The 14,663-nt window shown below is 44.0% G+C and overlaps 1 protein-coding gene across 3 annotated transcripts in view; it reads right to left on the bottom strand.

Moving 5' to 3' along the window:
* Window positions 1-14,663, bottom strand: part of THBS2 (thrombospondin 2) — a 1,066,666-nt gene that overhangs the window by 946,011 nt on the left and 105,992 nt on the right. The window lies entirely within an intron of this gene.

Below are 14,663 nucleotides of genomic sequence, written 5' to 3'. Positions count from 1 at the left end.
TAGTCTGTGTATTTTAATAATTGATAGAAAGGGGGTATATTTAAAATAATAGCAGTGTGGATATCAATGAGTGAGATCAATCATTCTGTTAAGAAACAGGTGTGAATTAGGTGGCCCTTATTTAACCCATTTCTGACCAGATAATAATACATCCTTGTGCCCTGGGCCTTAATGACCAGGTACGTATTATTACGCCCGGGTGATCGTGCCTGCACAGAGGCTGTGCGGGCGCGATCACCGCCGGGTGTCAGCTGATTCTAACAGCTGACACCCGGCACTCGGTGCCAGGAGCGGTCCCGCACCGCTCCCGGCACATTAACCCCCAAAATGCTGTGATCAAAGTTGATTGCAGCATTTTGGGAGCAGGGAGAGTGAAAACAGCCCCTCTTACCTTGGATTGGAGACCCTGCGACGTCATCACGGGGTCCCAATCATTGCCATGGTGACCCAATGTCGTCATGGCGATATCTGGGTAATCATGCACTAGCAAGCTAGTTTGATCATGTGTAGTGCATGATCAATCTAGCTGGAGTCTGCAGGGTTGACCGGTTACATGGTATATTGTACCCTTAAATAAATATTTCCAAAAAAACAAAGTGCACATATTTAGTATCGCTCGGTCTGGAGCAACCTGAATTATAAAAGTGTCCCACTAGTTAACCCCTTTAGTGAACACAGTAAAGAAAAACAACAGTCTTTTATCATCATACCGCCTAACAAACAGTGGAATAAAATGCGATCAAACAGACGAATGTAAATAAAAATGGTACCGCTGAAAACGTCCCGCAAAAAGAAGCCACCATACAGCTCCATCAGCCGAAAAATAAAAAAGTTATAGCTCTCAGAATAAAGCGATGCAAAAAAATTTTTGTACTATAAAATAGTTTCTATTGTGCAAAAGTGCCAAAACATAAAAACATATATAAATGTAGTATCGCTGTAAACGTACTGAAAGCTGCCTTATCAATTTTATCACATGCGGAACGACATAAAAAATAAATAAAAAACAATTGTTGGTTTTTGCTTATTCTGCCTCCCAAAAATCGGAATAGAAAGCAATAAAAAAATGTCACATGCCCGAAAATAGTACCAATAAAAACGTTAATATGGCCTGCAAAAAAACAAGCCCTTACATGACTCTTTCGGCCGAAATAAGGAAAAATAATTCACCACACCCATGGGAGTGGTGAATATTCATGTCCTTTAATAGCAGGCACACTGACAGCCGAGCGCAGCAGGAGCTGCGCTGCAGCTAAAGTGTGCGCACTATTAGGGAGAATGAAAGGTCACTGCTCATGACGCACACAGTCCCGGTGTGGGGAGCAGTGACTATTCCGGCACAGAGAGGGACGCAGTACTGTTGGAGAGAGGAGGTGGATGAGGGGGCCATACATACAGGGATGAAAGGTGCCATACATACCTGGATGAGGGGGGCCATACATAAAGGGATGAAGGGTGCCATACATACCAGGAGCCGCGCTGCGGGCACAGTGTGCCAGTTATTAAGGAAAATGAATATTCACTGCTCCCCACGCCTATGAGGAGTGGGGAGCAGTGAATATTCATTTTCTTTAGTAGCGGGCACAGTGTAGGCTGCAGCAGGCGGCTGCTGCCTCCTATGCACCACTACTCCACCACTGTCCCTTCCCCGACATCCCCCACCACCCACAGTATTTAAGTATATCGGACTATAAGACGCACCCCCCACTTTCCTTCAAAATTTTGGAGGAAAAAAGTGCATTTTATAGTCCAAAAAATACGGTGTATTTCTCTTTTATTCACCCACTTTGCATTTTGTTAATTGATAAAAATAAACTATTAACACTTCTATTTTTAAAGCATTCCTTTGCAGATTTTTTTTATAAATTGCCTAAAAACGTATGTTTTTCTATGGAACAAAATATACACTCAACATTGAAATTTCAGCACCAAGAAAGAATCATTGCTATCAAAGGATCAGTAGACATGTTATTCATATGCAAGTGATGGCAAAAACTAAAGTAAATTTTCAAAACATCTTGACTTGTTCAGTATTGACTATACACTACACGCAAATACACACGCACTTACATTCTTTGGCAAGAAATAAAGGAGGTTATAAATATCTGTCTGAGGAATGTTTTTTCATATTGAATGCACTTGGGCACACAAATCAAAATCAGCTGCTCTTAGCTTCTTTTCCAATTGCCGATTAATAATATCCTACAGGTGTTTCTCACTAAATTAGGATATTATCAAAAAGTTAATTTATTTCAGTTCTTCAATACAAAAAGTGAAACTCATATATTATATAGAGTCATTACAAACAGAGTGATCTATTTCACGTGTTTATTTCTGTTAATGTTGATGATTAAGGCTTACAGCCAATGAAAACACAAAAATCATTATCTCAGTAAGTTATAATAATTAACAAAAAACACCTGCAAAGGCTTCCTACACGTTTAAAAAGATCTCTTAGTCGGTTTCAGCAGGCTCCACAATATTGGGGAAGACTTCTGACTTGACAGATGTCCAGTCATTGACACACTCCACAAGGAGGGTAAGCCACGAAAGGTCATTGCTGAAGCAGCTGACTGTTCACAATTAAGCATATTAATGGAAAGTTGAGTGGAAGGAAAAATTGTGGTAGAAAAAGGTGAACAAGCAACCGGGATAATCGCAGCCTTGAAAGGATTGCTAAGAAAAGGCCATTCAATAATAATAATAATCTTTATTTATATAGTGCCAACATATTCTGCAGCACTTTACAATTCAGAGGTTCATATTCAACAGTCATAAGTAACATAGCTAAAGATAATACAATAATTACAGCAAAAATAATGAAGACCCTGCTCGTAAGAGCTTACAATCTACAATGATAGTCCGGCCATCTTGAGGGGATGAGGTAAAGGCAGCATGAGCTCATCACTAGCCAGTATCTGTAATGCTTTTGGGTTCGGTGGAGACTTATGTTTGGGGGAGATTCACAAGGCGTGGACTGCTGCTGGAGTCATTGCTTCAAGAGCCACCACACACAGAAGTATCCAGGACATGGACTATAAGTGTCACATTCCTTGTGTCAAGCCACTTATGACCAATAGACAACGTCAGAAGCGTCTTACCTGGGCCAACGAGAAAAAGACCTGGACTGTCGCACAGTGGTCCAAGGTGTTGTTTTCAGGTGAAAGTAAATTTTGCATTTCATTTGGAAATCAAGGTCTCAGAGTCTGGAGGAAGAGTGGAGAGGCCACAATCCAAGCTGCTTGAGGTCTTGCGTGAAGTTTCCACTATCAGTGATGGTTTGGGGAGCCATGTCATCTGCTGGTGTAGGTCCACTGTGTTCTATCAAGACCAATGTCAGCCCAAAGTCTGGGCTTCCATAACACCTCAGCAGTGCCACAGGCTGATCACCTCCATGCATTGATGCTGTAATTGATGCAAAAGGAGCCCCAACCAAGTATTGAGTGCATTTCCTGAACATACATTTCAGTAGGCTAACATTTCAGATTTTAAAATCATTTTTCAAGCTCGTGTTATAAATTATTCCAATTTACTGAAATAATGACTTTTGTGTTTTCATTGGCTGTAAGCCATAATCATCAACAATAACAGAAATAAACACTTAACCCCTTAACGACCGCCGTAAAACATTTTCACGACGACAGTTAAGGGTACTTATTCCTTAGCGCAGTGAAAATGCGACGCTGAGGAATAAGGCTGTAGCGTTGAAATTCTCCAGGGTCTCAGCTACCGGGGGTCTGTTTTTCCGGTCCCCTGTCACTTGATCGCTGCTATATCACAAAAAAAAAGTCTGCCCACAGTTTGCAATCATTTCTCTCTCATAGCCCCCCGAGCCCACCGGTACCTACGCCATCCTCCGATCTCCCACTGATGGTCCCCCGGCATCTTCCGGTAAAAAAAATGGCGGGTGCATGCGCAGTGCACACGCCGAGATCTGCCCGGCAACAACAGGGAATTTTCCCTATTGCTTCATTTTAAACACTGTGATAAACCATACCACAGTGATCAAAATAAAAAAAAAATAAAGCAAACCCTCTCTTGTACCCCCCTTAGGTAAATGAAAATTATAACATAAAAAATATATATATATTTTTTTGGGTAAGGGTTAGGGTTAGCCCAGGGTTAAGGTTAGGGCTAGCCCAGGGTTAGGGTTAGGTTTGGGCTAGCCCAGGGTTAGGGTTAGGGTTACGGTTAGGATTAGGGCTAGGGTTAGGGCTGTGATTTTTTCAAAAGTAAAAAAAAAATGATGACGATATGGCGACTAGTGTTGAGCGCAAGTGCTCGCTACTTGAGTTTGCATCGGGTGCACAGATATGCACCGAGTATCGCGGGTGCTCAAGTGACATGCTCGAGTCCTCGCCCCGCATGTTTCATGGTTGTTACACAGCCAAAAAAACACGCGGGGATTGCCTGCCACATACGAGCGATCCTGGTATGATTTTTTTTGAGCGTCTAACAACTGTGAAACATGCGGGCGGGGACTCGAGCATGTCACTCGAGCACCCGCGATACTAGGTGCATACCAGAGTACCCAATACAAACTCAAGTAGCGAGCACTTGAGCTCAAGACTAGGGACAACTTATTCAATATGATGACCTAATGTTATCAAATTCTGTGTCGTACCTCTGGGCTCAAAATGTTCACTATAGCCCTTGATAAAATCCTTGAGGGTCTAGTTTCCAAAATGGTGTCACTTGTGGGGGGTTTCCACTGTTTAGGCACATCAGGGGCTCCCCAAATGCAACATGGCATCCGCTAATTATTCAAGCAAATTTTACATTCAAAAAGTCAAATCGCGCTCCTTCCCTTCCGAACCCTGCCATGCACAGTGGTTTTCCCCCACAGTGGTTTTCCCCCACATGGGGTATCGGCTTACTCAGGAGAGACTGCACAACAAAATTTTGTGGCCCATTTTCTCTTGTTACCCTTGAGAAGATTAAAAATTTTGAGCCTGAAGTAAATTCAAATTTTTCACATTGCTTCAGTTCCTGTGAAGCACGTGAAGGGTTAATACACTTCTTGAAAGTGGTTTTGAGCACTTTGAGGGGTATAGTTTTTAGAATGGTGTCACTTTTGGTATATTCTGTCATGTAGACCCCTCAAAGTCACTTGAAATGTGATCTGGTCCATAAAAAAAATGGTTTAGTAAATTTTGTTGGAAAAATCAGAAATCGCTGGTCAACTTTTAATCTTTGTAACTTCCTAACAAAAAAAATGTTGGTTCCAAAATTGTGCTGATGTAAAGTAGACATGTGGGAAATGTTATTTATTAACTATTTATTAACTATTTTATGTGACATACAGTACAGACCAAAAGTTTGGACACACCTTCTCATTTAAAGATTTTTCTGTATTTTCATGACTATGAAAATTGTACATTCACACTGAAGGCATCAAAACTATGAACTAACACATGTGGAATTATATACTTAACAAAAAAGTGTGAAACAACTGAAAATATGTCTTATATTCTAGGTTCTTCAAAGTAGCCACCTTTTGCTTTGATGACTGCTTTGCACACTCTTGGCAGTCTCTTGATGAGCTTCAAGAGGTAGTCACCGGAAATGGTCTTCCAACAATCTTGAAGGAGTTCCCAGAGATGCTTAGCACTTGTTGGCCCTTTTGCCTTCACTCTGCAGTCCAGCTCACCCCAAACCATCTCGATTGGGTTCAGGTCTGGTGACTGTGGAGGCCAGGTCATCTGGTGTAGCACCCCATCACTCTCCCTCTTTGTCAAATAGCCCTTACACAGCCTGGAGGTGTGTTTGGGGTCATTGTCCTGTTGAAAAATAAATGATGGTCCAACTAAACGCAAACCGGATGGAATAGCATGCCGCTGCAAGATGCTGTGGTAGCCATGCTGGTTCAGTATGCCTTCAATTTTGAATAAATCCCCAACAGTGTCACCAGCAAAGCACCCCCACACCATCACACCTCCTCCTCCATGCTTCACGGTGGGAACCAGGCATGTAGAGTCCATCCGTTCACCTTTTCTGCGTCGCACAAAGACACGATGGTTGGAACCAAAGATCTCAAATTTGGACTCATCAGACCAAACCACAGATTTCCATTGGTCTAATGTCCATTCCTTGTGTTCTTTAGCCCAAACAAGTCTCTTCTGCTTGTTGCCTGTCCTTAGCAGTGGTTTCCTAGCAGCTATTTTACCATGAAGGCCTGCTGCACAAAGTCTCCTCTCTTGTTGTAGAGATGTGTCTGCTGCTAGAACTCTGTGTGGAATTGACCTGGTCTCTAATGTGAGCTGCTGTTAACCTGCGATTTCTGAGGCTGGTGACTCGGATAAACTTATCCTCAGAAGCAGAGGTGAATCTTGGTCTTCCTTTCCTGGGGCGGTCCTCATGTAAGCCAGTTTCTTTGTAGCGCTTGATGGTTTTTGCAACTGCACTTGGGGACACTTTCAAAGTTTTCCCAATTTTTCGCACTGACTGACCTTCGTTTCTTAAAGTAATGATGGCCACTTATTTTTCTTTACTTAGCTGCTTTTTTCTTGCCATAATATAAATTCTAACAGCCTATTCAGTAGGACTATCAGCTGTGTATCCACCTGACTTCTGCACAACACAACTGATGGTCCCAACCCCATTTATAAGGCAAGAAATCCCACTTACTAATCCTGACAGGGCACACCTGTGAAGTGAAAATCATTTCCGGTGACTACCTCTTGAAGCTCATCAAGAGAATGCCAAGAGTGTGCAAAGTAGTTATCAAAGCAAAAGGTGGTTACTTTGAAGTACCTAGAATATAAGACATATTTTCTGTTGTTTCACACTTTTTTGTTAAGTATATAATTCCACATGTATGAATTCATAGTTTTGATGCCTACAGTGTGAATGTACATGTGGCACCCCAGGGGTCTGGTTTCCTCAGTAACAGCAATGTTATGTCTGAGCAGGTGGGAGGTCTCTTGGTCAGGAATCCTATGCATGCCACACCTCCTGCCCAGTCCTGGGAGGGGAAGAACTTCCCCTATATAAACCTGGGGCTGAGGCAGGGTTAGAGAGTTCAGAGGGAGAGTTCAGCCAGGAGGGCTGACAGGGAGCTGTGGCTCCGGCTGGGCCCAGCTCCTGGGCCATGCCAGAAGTAGAGACAGAGAAGAGAAGCAGCTATGGGAAGAAACAACAGGAGCTCTGTGGGAGCAGTGTTACAAGGAGTCAGGGGCTGGGAGCTGCAGAGCTCGCCCTGACTGAGAAGATTTCTTACCGGACCCGGAGTCCGAGGCTGTGGGGACTAACTCCTACCCAGCAGCAGAATCCGTCAGGCAGGGGATTCCAGGTCCTCTGGCCAAGAAACCCGAAGGCACGGTCACACGCATGGGACCAGCACCGCCGTCGTGGAGCGGAAGCTACTAGAAGGCCCCGAGTCACCGGCCATACGGGTGAGCACCACACGGTACACTCAGGGACGTGGGCTACTTATACCAGCCTCTAGCAAGGTAGCCAGAAGAGTACAGTCAGTTTGGGAGGCCTACAACTCCGCCTGGCCAGGGGAGATCCCATCTGCTCAAGGACTGACCAGGCCCCGATCGCTAGCCAGTACTCCGGGAGGGTCTATCTTTATCACCAGTAAAGACCCTGAATTACACCGCATCGTCTTTGAGTGATTCCTGCTACCCCCATCATCCACGTCGGCTGCCCTGAGGCCATACCCCTCCCGTTGGGGGTGATACTATCACGCTGCACAATCCTACCACCGGCCTCAGCGGTCTGCCCTGCAGCGGCAGCTCCTTCGCTGCATTCAACGGGTGGCGTAGTCATCCAACATCTACCGCTAATACATCGCCGCTCAGTTTGACTCCCTGGGCACGGACCGGGTCACCGCCACGAGACTACAACCCTCAACAGATCCGGCTCCGGGTAAGCTCCCGTGCGCGCGATGCCGCGCGACGAAGGCCCAGGGGTGCGTCAACTTTTGGCGTAGTCGGCAGGATTTCGTGCCCGCAACCACCGGTTACTGCGTGCCTGAAAAAGACTGTTCAAACTTACCTGTGGTGAAGATTCCCGCCATCCGGCGCCATCTTCCGCTTCCTTCCCGCCATCGGTGGAGTTTTCCCGCCATCCGGCGCCATCTTCAGCCTTCTTCCCGCCATACGTGGAGTTTTCCCGCCATTGGACGCCATCTTGAGGACGCCGCGCGGGAAGAAGAGGGGCGTGGACTCCGAAAGCGCGCGAGAACTGAAGCCCCGCCTCACGTCCGGACGTTGCGTAAGGTCCTGGAAGGAGCCCAGCAGACGCCGACGTCACAGGAGCGCGACGGAAGGTCCTCAACCCTGACGATCCACTGCGGAGCCGCGGCCTACGGAAGAGGATCATCGCAAGGTAGGCCACGGTCCACTAGGGGGGAGAAGGATGCCGGATACGGAGGAGAGCTTCACCGCTTCAACCCCCGCCAGCGCCACCGCTGTTGCGGTCATGCCTTTCACCATGCCCTATATCCCGGGGGCAGCCTGGCTACCCCAGTACTCAGGGGAGTCACATACCCTGCATGACTTTAGAGAAAAGCTGGATAGCCTCTTCCAGGTGTACCCCCTCACAGAGGAGCAAAAAGTGAGCATCCTGGTGGCCCAATTAACCGGGGCAGCCCAAAGGGGGGTAAAGTCCTGGCCACCTGGGAGGAGGACTGTCGCAGAGATACTAACCCAGCTAACCGAGGAGGAGCTGCAGTACTACCAATACGAGGAAAGCCAAGAGGACCCGGACGGGTCTGAGGACTACCCTCAGGAGGGAGCACAAAGAGGACATAGCTACTGAAGGGAAGTAGCGTGAATAAAGAGCTGTAAATAGTTACCCGTAAGGGTACAAGGACTGCTGCTAATTAAAATATGGTCCCCGTTGGGATTAGTGAAGTGTTCCCCATGTGCCCCTATCTTAAACCAGGCTGAGGACTGTGAGCAGCCATTCCTTATCCCCACTGGCCGAGGACTGAGAGCGGCCATATCCTGTAAATAATTATGTGTTTCTAGTAATTTATGGGAGTCTTTGGTGGATTTACCGGGAATCCTTTGTACATAGTTGGAGCGTAACCCAGGACGGACTAAAGACTGTTAAGGACTCGGGGCAGGACAGACCCCTACCTGGTTACGTCTCCCTGTTTTGGTGAAATGGACACCTTGCTTTTCTTCAAAAACTGCACCCGGTTGCGGACACACCGTGACCATCTTTATATGTTTTTCTTATTGTACTATTATTGTTTATACCTTGTTATGTTTAAAAATATGTTTAGTCCCGGAGTACTAAATTTCACTAGGGGGGAATGTGGCACCCCAGGGGTCTGGTTTCCACAGTAACAGCAATGTTATGTCTGAGAGCAGGTGGGAGGTCTCTTGGTCAGGAATCCTATGCATGCCACACCTCCTGCCCAGTCCTGGGAGGGGAAGAACTTCCCCTATATAAACCTGGGGCTAAGGCAGGGTTAGAGAGTTCAGAGGGAGAGTTCAGCCAGGAGGGCTGACAGGGAGCTGTGGCTCTGGCAGGGCCCAGCTCCTGGGCCATGCCAGAAGTAGAGACAGAGAAGAGAAGCAGCTATGGGAAGAAACAACAGGAGCTCTGTGGGAGCAGTGTTACAAGGAGTCAGGGGCTGGCAGCTGCAGAGCTCGCCCTGACTGAGAAGATTTCTTACCGGACCCGGAGTCCGAGGCTGTGGGGACTAACTCCTACCCAGCAGCAGAATCCATCAGGCAGGGGATTCCAGGTCCTCTGGCCAAGAAACCCGAAGGCACGGTCACACGCATGGGACCAGCACCGCCGTCGTGGAGCGGAAGCTACTAGAAGGCCCCGAGTCACCGGCCATACGGGTGAGCACCACACGGTACACTCAGGGACGTGGGCTACTTATACCAGCCTCTAGCAAGGTAGCCAGAAGAGTACAGTCAGTTTGGGAGGCCTACAACTCCGCCTGGCCAGGGGAGATCCCATCTGCTCAAGGACTGACCAGGCCCCGATCGCTAGCCAGTACTCCGGGAGGGTCTATCTTTATCACCAGTAAAGACCCTGAATTACACCGCATCGTCTCTGAGTGATTCCTGCTACCCCCATCATCCACGTCGGCTGCCCTGAGGCCATACCCCTCCCGTTGGGGGTGATACTATCACGCTGCACAATCCTACCACCGGCCTCAGCGGTCTGCCCTGCAGCGGGAGCTCCTTCGCTGCATTCAACGGGTGGCGTAGTCGTCCAACATCTACCGCTAATACAGCGCCACTTAGTCTGACTCCCTGGGCACGGACCGGATCACCGCCACGAGACTACAACCTTCAAAAGATCCGGCTCCGGGTAAGCTCCCGCGTGCGCAACGCAGCGCGACACAGGCCCAGGGGCGCGTCATACAATTTTCATAGTCATGAAAATACAGAAAAATCTTTAAATGAGAAGGTGTGTCCAAACTTTTGGTTTGTATTGTATCTCTCTGATTTAAGGGCATAAAAATTAAAAGTTTGAAAGTTGCAAAATTTTCGTCAAATTTCCGTTTTTTTCACAAAGAAACGCAAGTCATATCAAAGAAATTTTACCTCAATCATGAAGTACAATATGTCACGAAAAAACAATCTCGGAATCAGTCAGAGTAATTACCTCATAAAGTGACAGTGGTCAGAATTGCAAAATTTGGCTTGGTCATTAAGAACATAATTGGCTCCGTCCTTAATGGGTTAAAATAGATCACTCTGTTTGTAATGACTATATAATATATATGAGATTCACTTTTTGTATTGAAGAACTGAAATAAATTATTTTTTTTAATGATATTCTAATTTAGTGAGAAGCACCTGAAGATGTGAACAATGGGAGACAAGTCTAGAAATGTTGCAGGAAATCATAGCATGTTTAGGCCATGTAGGCTTCTCACAATAGCACGAGCAAAGGGCACTTCTAGCAGCAGGTTTTGATGATTTATGTACCCAAATGTGTTCAGCATGGCAGAATATTCCTCAGACAATTATTAATAACCTCATTCGTGGAATGAGCAATTAAGCACATGTATTTCTGCACATGGTGCTTATACTTGATACAGAATAGATGGAGAGGTTTGAAAAATTATCTTCTTTTTTTTATTTCATAATTTGCATATGATTAGCATATCTAACAATCCTGCCATTTCCACATCTCTATGACTTTTCTTTCTTGGTGCTGCAATTTCAATATTGAGGCATGTGTATAACACTAATACATACAGTGTTAGGTATAAATTTCAGCAGCAACTGTATTAGATCCTAACAGTGTTTAATGTATACACTGTTAGGATTCTGCTCTGTTTGACAGATCAAGGGGACATAATTTGCATAGAAACAGAAATAATAAACAATGGATTATTTTTCTACATCTCCAAGTTCTGTTAATTTCACTTGCTGTATCAAGAGATGGTTAACACTAGTGGCATATATTAGTATACTTAATTCCTTGCAATTCTAAAGATATCAATAATAACAGACACATATTAGAGATACAAAAAATTCAAAACTGAACCAAACAGAATAACCATTTTCATAAATAAAGCCATGGTTCATTGGTTTTCCACTTACAACATTATTTTTTTACTGGTGAAGTAATTTAAAGTATTTAGTTTCCATGAGCTATGAGTAAGACAGTTTAATGTGCAAGCCACTAATCTTGATGAAGGGGAAATAATGACACTGTGTCATGAAACACAAAAATCCCTAGGTAGGGGGCACAGATATCCCAATACATCTAAGGGAGTTTGTGAATGGCCACCTGATAGTGGAACTAGTAGGGGATTTGTTATCTATGCATCATGGCCAGGAGAAATAGCGTCTGTGCGGTGAAATGAATCAGGCGGTACAGTTTATAGTAGTGACAGTAATAAAAACCTCCTGATGTACCCACAATATGAATGGGTGAAATGCGTCGAGGTACATGAAATAGATGGTCATGCTGTAGGAAGTCTTTATAAGCGCTGTCCTAGCAGTGAAACAGCCGAAAAATAATATAAGAGGTGTAGTGAGTAGAGGAGTAGGCAGTACAGGGGTGATATATGCCCTATGCTTAAGAAGGATATATGACCTCATAGGCTTAATAATAATAAGAATAATAATTTTTATTTTTATGCGCCAACATATTCCGCAGCACTTTACAAATTTAATATTTACATTTAAAAGCTTAATAAAAGGAAACAGGCACTGCTGTTTCCATGAGCTATGAGTAAGACAGTTTAATGTGCAAGTTACTAATCTTGATGAAGGGGAAATAATGACACTGTGTCATGAAACACAACAATCCCTAGGTAGGGGGCACAGATATCCCAATACATCTAAGGGAGTTTGTGAATGGCCACCTGATAGTGGAACTAGTAGGGGATTTGCTATCTATGGCCTTAGGGCTAAGTGTAATATATGGTCTTTTATATTTTGGCTGAAAATGAAATAAATATCTATGCACAAATAAATAAATTGGGGATTGTGCAATATGAATGAGTGAAGTGTAGATGATACTCTGCTGAATAAGCTAAAAGTATATAAGAGACATTCACGACGGATGGTTATACACATTGTTTTATTGTTAGTATCCGGCTCTGTCCTTGATGTTTGAATAATAGTTTTTAATATCCTAATAAAAGTTACATTTTAAAGTTAGTTCACCACAGTCAGTAAGTTATACAGAGGTCTGATTGCAGAGAAAAGCACTTTAATCAATTCTTTTTTCCACAGGCTTGGCGTCCGGGGGACACCAAGCAATCTCCCAGGGCCCACCTATGTGCTTATTATTCCCCTAACTACCCGCCTCTCTGCTTAATGATCATATCCCCCCTCTGCTGCACGTCACAGGGTCCTGTGACAGGCCCTGTGACAGGCCCTGTGACGTGCACTGTGCTCCCCGACTTCCAGGCATGCGCAAAGCGACGCTTACATAGAACGCGCTTTGCTTCATCCCGGCCCTGTTTACCTGTGCACTGCGCCGCAGGTTTCTATTGCGCAGGCTCCGGGGGGTCACTGTCACTAACCCATGGGTATATTATGTCGCATCTCAGCTTCAACATATTCAGGGATGGGACGACCGTGGGGGAGGGGGAGCTCAGCGTATGTTGCTACAGCATTATTTCCAATCAGATAAACTCGAGGTATTGGAGGCGCATAAGTTTGGGACACTTGGAGGCAAAATACCAATTATGCTGTTATGCCACAAACTTTGGGGGACGATGAAAAATTTACAAGGAATAGAAGGTGTTTCACAATTTACTTCATTATGGAACACTTCATGGCTTCCAAATCTATACCAACTGGTGTGATTTGGCTCCTGGAGCGCTAAGGGTTTAAACAGACTTAATCAAGTCCTGATAGGTGATGTGATTAAGGAATTCTCACTCCTGCAAAACGAGTATGGGTTACCTCCCTCTGAATTCTATAAATACTTACAATTTAGGCACGCATATCGGGCGGAAGGCATTGTTTTGGAAGGAGGAGTACCCCAAAACTCAATAATACAGAGAATAGCTAGTCTACACAGTTCTCGTGGACTGATCTTATTACTTTACAACATTCTCTTAGACATTATATTGACAAACCAGCCTATACGAGCAAAAGAGAAATGGGAGAGTGTAATGGGACCCATAGAGGAAAATCACTGGTCAGATATACTGGAAAGAGTTCCACAACTGTCTTTAAGTGAATCCCATAGACTGTCCCATATATATGTGATACACCAGGTATACAGGACACCTCAAGTCTTATTTAACATAGGATTTCGTTCAAGTCCCCACTGTTCTAGATCCAAAACTAATATAGCAGATATGCTTCATATGATGTGGAACTGTCCTAACTTGGTGTCCTTTTGGAAGAATGTTGTAGCAATGATTAACAGGGTTTATTCAATTGACGTAGAGCTTTCCCCATTAGTATGTATACTGGGATGTGTTCAAGATCTGACTATTGATGAGTACGGCAAAATTGCAGCTGCACGTATGTTATATATGGCAAGAAAATTGATAGCCCAAAAATGGATAGAAGATCAGGAGCCTATGATATCAGAATTTATTGATAAAGTTAACTGGCTAGTAAATTTGGAAAAAGGTATAAACCTAAAAAGTGATGCTATCTCTAAATTTGGCAAGATATGGGGTCTATGGATTGATGGCTCTGGTGTGACATCTAGGGAACTGAGGAGATTTTTCCTCGGCTTGCTTTGAGTTACGTGTATATGATGCCTCAAATTAAACTTCTTTGAAAATTAATTAAAATGTTATTAGTGCTTCCACAAGTTATATGTAATTGGATTAACTATTGTTACTATGTTCAAATATTTGTTCATCTAATTATGCTGGTTTTGCAGAGCCAAGATGTATAAATAACTCATGTTTAATGCGTCTTAAGGTTGGGGGGAGGAGAACTGTGTTTCTCCAATGTTTGTCTGGTTGTTGTTGTTTTTTCCTTTTTTTATTTATTTTTTTTTTTTTCCTTTGTGTAAATCTTTATAAAAATCAATAAAAAACATTTGATTTAAAAAAAAAAGAAAGAATAGCAAGAAAACAAATGGAAAGTTATAAAAGAAACACTATTCTTGTGAAGATAAAGCAACAGTTTTTCAGCACTTTTTGTTTGATGTACACAATATAAGTAAATGCTACTCAACAAAACCAAAAATAATTATCCATTTTCTAAACCAAGAAATAAAAAAATACATAATATTAGGAAAAAAGTAGT

Source organism: Phyllobates terribilis, unplaced genomic scaffold (assembly GCF_046119375.1).
Source record: "Phyllobates terribilis strain yellow unplaced genomic scaffold, ASM4611937v1 Scaffold_3__8_contigs__length_932513732, whole genome shotgun sequence".
Classification (NCBI taxonomy): domain Eukaryota; kingdom Metazoa; phylum Chordata; class Amphibia; order Anura; family Dendrobatidae; genus Phyllobates; species Phyllobates terribilis.
Note: the sequence above shows the minus strand (reverse complement) of the source record. Positions and strands in the feature narration are given on the sequence as shown.